Source organism: Oncorhynchus mykiss, chromosome 1 (genome assembly GCF_013265735.2).
Source record: "Oncorhynchus mykiss isolate Arlee chromosome 1, USDA_OmykA_1.1, whole genome shotgun sequence".
In the NCBI taxonomy this organism is placed as follows: domain Eukaryota; kingdom Metazoa; phylum Chordata; class Actinopteri; order Salmoniformes; family Salmonidae; genus Oncorhynchus; species Oncorhynchus mykiss.
This window is the reverse complement of record NC_048565.1, coordinates 42,058,145-42,064,577: the sequence shown is the minus strand read 5'-3', so window position 1 is coordinate 42,064,577 and position 6,433 is coordinate 42,058,145.

The window sequence follows — 6,433 nt, the reverse complement described above, 5'->3', positions numbered from 1 at the left end:
ATGTATGGCCCCGTTGGAAAATATAAATGGACTGTTTGAAAATGTGAAAAACATTTTTTTAAATATATTTTTTAATGTGAATCACATTTTTATTAGGGGTACCCACGATGGCATTGTGCGTACCCTGTGCGTACCCTGTACCCCAGTTTAGGAATACCTGCTCTAGAAGTGTCATTGGTCTATATTAGCAGTTAGTCAATGAGCATACCTAACAATGGATATAAAAAAATGCATAACATTAGCATATATACTGAACAAAAATATCAATGAGACATGCAACAATTTAAAAGATTTGACTGAGTTACAGTTAGGACCTAATCTATGGATTTCACATGACTGGGAATACAGATATGCATCTGTTGGTCACAGATACCTTAAAAAAAGAAAGAAGAGGCGTGGATCAGAAAACCAGTCAGTATCTGGTGTGACCACCATTTGCATCATGTCACATCTCCTTCGCATAGAGCTGATCAGGCTGCTGATTGTTGGCTGTGGAATGCTGTGCCACTCCTCTTCAATGGCTGTGCGAAATTGCTGGATATTGACAGGAACTGGAACACGCCATCCCAAACACGGTCAATGGGTGACATGTCTGGTGAGTATGCAGGCCATGGAAGAACTGGGACATTTTCAGCTTCCAGGAATTGTGTACAGATCTTTGTGACATGGGCCCGTACATAATCATGCCTAAACATGAGGTGATGGCAGTGGATTAGTGGCACGACAATGGGCCTCAGGATCTCGTCACAGTATCTCTGAGCATTCAAATTGCCATAGATAAAATGTAATTGTGTTCGTTGACCGTAGCTTATGCCTGCCCATACCATAACCCCACTGCCACCATGGGGCATTCTGTTCACAACGTTGACTTCAGCAAACCGCTCGCCCACACAACGCCATACTGCTGTTGTGAGGCCGGTGGGACGTAGAGTACTGTCAAATTCTCTAAAAAGACATTGGAGGTGGCTTATGGTAGATCAATTAACATTAAATTCTCTGACAACAGCTCTGGTGGACATTCCTGCAGTCAGCATGCCAATTGCACGCAACCTCAAAACTTCAGACATCTGTGGCATTATCTTGTGTGACAAAACTGCACATTTTAGAGTGGCCTTTTATTGTCCACAGCACAAGGTGTACCTGTGTAATGATCATGTTGTTTAATCAGCTTCTTGATATGCCACACCTGTCAGGTGAATGGTTTATGTTGGCAAAGGAGAAATGCTCTCTAACAGGGATTTTAAAAAATGTGTGCACAAAATTTGAGAGAAATATGCTTTTTTTGTGCGTATGAAACCTTTCTGGGATCTTATATTTCAGCTCATGAAAAATGGGACCAAAACTTGACTTGTTGCGTTTATATTTTTGTTCAGTGTATATGCACAGCCACATCTTGAGAGCCCAATCACATCACACAATGCTTAATACCAATCACCCTCTCTCTCAATCTCCCCCTGAAAGAGTGTAATTCACTCTGACAGATAGCACCTGACAGGTCTGCCTATTCACTTCGCCAGCAACCCTGTCTCCCTCCACCACCACATTATTCAGCCTGTCATATTAACTAGTACCTGATCATGGTTCTAAGTCTTGTGATTACACACCTAGATGATCAGGACAGCGCTTCTTCAAACATGAGGTGGATGTCTTTCAATGTTTCTCTCACACCTGTCAAATGTGCTTAGCTTCAGGAAGATTAGATTGTATTTTAGGGCCTGTATCAAGGATCAGGTCCTCCCTGTCCATATAATATTTTTCATCATTATATAAAAGGCAAAACTGATACTATACTTTGTATTGTAGATTACTGATATATAGATTAGACATGGGACCAAAGTACTGTTTGCACTTTAGCTAGTAGGCTAGCTCATTATCTGTGTGTAACAATATAATGTAAATCAGGGATAGTCAGCTAGATTCAGCCACAGGCTGATTTTAGGTTGTAGCGGATGGTCAGTGGGCCGGAACATAATTATAATATTTTATACACTGAACTTTGACCACAACTAAACCCAATAAGAGATTATATTTGAATATAACAATAATTTCGTACCTTGATTACATTGATCACATATGTCTATTTTTTTATTCTTGGGAATGCTTAGGAACAGATTCCCGAGATATAATATTTTTTTTGCTGAATTTATGTTGATCACCAGCAGAGGGCGACCATTTTGAATCCATTTTCACATTCACTCTGTTGGTAAAGCTGACAAATTGGATCATACCTCTAAAAGTAGCAGAGATCCCACTCTGGAACTTTGATACATTATTTTCAAGAATATATACTGTATAAAAAAATGCCAAATCAAAAATAGTATATTTTCTATATTCATGTTTATATTTTAAAATGTTATTGAAATCATAATACTACTCATATTACAGAGAAAGCAGTAAAGCTTCATATGACACCATTGTTTTCTTTGTAGAACCAACAGTGCATTCGGAAAGTATTCAGACTTTGTCCACATTTTGTTACGTTACAGCCTTATTCTAAAAAGGATAAAATATTTTTTCCCCCTCATCAATCTACACACAATACCCCATAATGACAAAGCAAAAACTATTTTTTAGACATTTTTGCAAATGTATTACAAATATAAAAATGAAAATCACATTTACATAAGTATTCAGACCCTTCACTCAGTACTTTGTTGAGACACCTTTGGCAGCAATTACAGCCTCGAGTCTTCTTGGGTTTGCCAGTAGCATATCACCCTGCATACCACTGCTGGCTTTCTTCTGAAGCTAAGCAGGGTTGGTCCTGGTCAGTTCCTGGATGGGAGACTAGGTGCTGCTGGAAGTGGTGTTAGAGGGCCAGTAGGAGGCACTCTTCCCTCTGATCTAAAAAAAATATCCCAATTCCCCAGGGCAGTGATTGGGGACACTTCCCTGTGTAGGGTGCCGTCTTTCGGATGGGACGTTAAACGGGTGTCCTGACTCTCTGAGGTAATTAAAGATCCCATGGCACTTATCGTAAGAGTAGGGGTGTTAAACCCGTGGTCCTGGCTAAATTCCCAATCTGGCCCTCAAACTGTCACCTAATAATCCCCAGTTTACAATTGGCTCCTTCATCCCCCTCCTCCCTGTAACTATTCCCCAGGTCGTTGCTGCAAATGAGAATGTGTTCTCAATCAACTTACCTGGTAAAATAATGGATAAATAAATAATGACACTATAAGCTTGGCACATGTGTATTTGGCAAGTCTCTCCCATTCTCATCTGCAGATCCTCTCAAGCTCTGTCAAGTTGGATGGGGAGCGTTGCTGCACAGCTATTTTCAGGTCTCTCCAGAGATGTTCAATCTGGTTCAAGTCCAGGCTCTGGCTGCGTCACTCAAGGACATTCAGAGACTTGTCCCGAAGCCACTTCTGTGTTGTCTTGGATGTGTGCATAGGGTCGTTGAACAATTTGGAAGGTGAGGGCTCTGGAGCAGGTTTTCATCAAGGATCTCTTTGCTCCGTTCATCTTTCCCTCAATCCTGACTAGCCTCCCAGTCCCTGCCGCTGAAAAACATCCCCACAGCATGATGCTACCACCACCATGCTTCACCGTAGGGATGGTGCCAGGTTTCCTCCAGACATGACGCTTGGCATTCAGGCCAAAGAGTTCATTCTTGGTTTCATCAGACCAGAGAAACTTTATCTCATGGTCCAAGAGTCCTTTAGGTGCCTTTTGGCAAGCTCCAAGCGGGTTGTCATGTGCCTTTTACGGAGGATTGGCTTCCGTCTTGCAACTCTACCATAAAAGTCTGATTGGTGGAGTGCTGCAGAGATGGTTGTCCTTCTGGAAGGTTCTCCCATCTCCACAGAGGAACTCTGGAGCTCTGTCAGAGTGACCATCGGTTTCTCGGTTACCTCCCTGACCAAGGCCCTTCTCCCCCGATTGCTTAGTTTAGCCTGGTGGCCAGCTCTAGGAAGATTCTTAGTGGTTCCAAACATCTTCCTTTTAAGAATGATGGAGGCCACTGTGTTGTTGGGGACCTTCAGTGATGCAGAAATGTTTTGGTACCCTTCCCCAGATCTGTGCCTCGACATAATCCTGTCTCAGAGCTCTATGGACAATTCCTTCGACCTCATGGCTTGTTTTTCTCTCTGACATGCACTGTCAACTGTGGGACCTTATATATACAGGTGTGTGCCTTTCCAAATCATGTCCAATCAATTGAATTTACCACAGATGGACTCCAATAAAGTTGTAGAAAGATCTCAAGGATGATCAATGGAAACAGGATGCACCTGAGCTCAATTTCGAGTCTCATTGCAAAGGGCCTGAATACTAATGTAAATAAGGTATTTCTGTTTTATTTTTATTTTTAATACATTTGCAAACATTTTTTAAAAACTGTTTCACTTTGTGGGTTATTATGAGTAGGTTGATGAGCAAAACATTTATTTGATCCATTTTAGAATAAGGCTGTAACGTAACAAAATGTGGAAAAGGTCAAAGGGTCTGAATACTTTCTGGATGCACTGTACATTTGAAACACTATTGAGTCTTAAAGGAAGCCTGGGTAATGCCAAAATCTCATATGCCATTTATTTCTCAATTATTATTTTAGATACAAATCTCAAATATACTGTATGCCACGTGACTGTGGCCAAGACTCATGTATGGCCTTGTGTCAATTGAGAACGGTTTACTAAATCAGTGGTTCTCAATTCTCTCCTTAGGGATCCCCAGCTGTTCAGAGCTAGCACAACTGATTCAACTTGTCAATTAGCACAACAATAACTCCTAAGGAATTTTAACAGTAAAATATGGCTTACCAGAATAACCCTGTATTGTTCTTCAAAAGGATTGAAAAATAACTTTTGAGATTGAACAAAAGTTATTTAGATAACCATACTCCATAAAGGTTCTATAAATAACCAATAAAAAGGGTTCTATACAGCACCTAAAACAGTTGTATAGCATAGCAGAACAAGGTTTTGCAGCTACACTACCGGTCAAAAGTTTTAGAACACCTTATCATTCAAGGGTTTTTCTTTATTTTGTACTATTTTCTACATTATAGAATAATAGTGAAGACATCAAAACTATGAAATAACACATAGGAAATCATGTAGTAACCAAAAAAGTGTTAAACAAATCAAAATATATTTCATATTTGAGATTCTTCAAATAGCCACCCTTTGCCTTGATGACAGCTTTGCACACTCTTGGCATTCTATCAACCAGCTTCACCTGGAATGCTTTTCCAACAGTCTTGAAGGAGTTCATACATATGCTGAGCAGTTGTTGTCTGCTTTTTCTTCACTCCACGGTCAGACTCATCCCAAAACATCTAAATTTGGTTGAGGTCTGGGGATTGTGGAGGCCAGGTCATCTGATGCAGCACTCTCCTTCTTGATCAAATAGCCCTTACACAGCCTGGAGGTGTTTTGGGTCATTGTCCTGTTGAAAAACAAGTGATAGTCCCACTAAGGCCAGACCAGATGGGATGGCGTATCGCTGCAGAATGCTGTGGTAGCCATGCTGGTTAAGTGTGCCTTGAATTCTAAATAAATCACAGACAGTGTCACCAGCAAAGTATCCCCATACCATAACACCTCCTCCATGCTTTACGGTGGGAAATACGCATGTGGAGATCATCCGTTCACCCACACCGCACCTCACAGAGACACAGCTGTTGGAACCAAAAATCTCCAATTTGGACTGCAGACCAACATTGCTCATGTTTCTTGGCCCAAGCAAGTCTTTTCTTATTATTTGTGTCTTTCAGTAGTGGTTTCTTTGCAGCAATTTGACCATGAAGGCCTGATTCACGCAGTGTCCTCTAAACAGTTGATGTTGAGATGTGTCTGTTACTTGAACTCTGTGAAGCATTTATTTGGGCTGCAATTTCTGAGGCTGGTAACTCAAATGAACTTATCCTCTGCAGCAGAGGTAACTCTGGGTTTTTCATTCCTGTGGCGGTCCTCGTGAGAGCCAGTATCAGAAAAGGGTTCTTAATAGCACCAGACAGGTTCTATTCAGAACCTTTTGAGCATCAAATCAAATCAAATTTTTATTGGTCGAAATGCTTGTGCTTCTAATTCCGACAGTGTAGCAATATCTAACAAGTAATATCTAAGAAATACCTAATACACACAAATCTAAGTAAAGGAATGGAATACGAATATATACATAAATATGTTGGTAAATGAATGCACTTAAAATGTATGCACTCACTACTGTAAGTCTCTCTGGATAAGAGCTTCTGCTAAATGACTCAAATGTCAAATGTAATGGTTCTTTATAAAACTTTAAGAAAAAGTTTTTTTTTCTAAACAATACAAAACATACACATACAAACAACAGCATACAAACACAAACATGAACAACATCACCCTGCCCAGCCCCAGACCCACCTGCTCATACCCCCATCTCCAGCATCACTCTCTGCCACATGGCCTCAAACTGCACCATTTTGTTTCTCTCCATAGCCCAC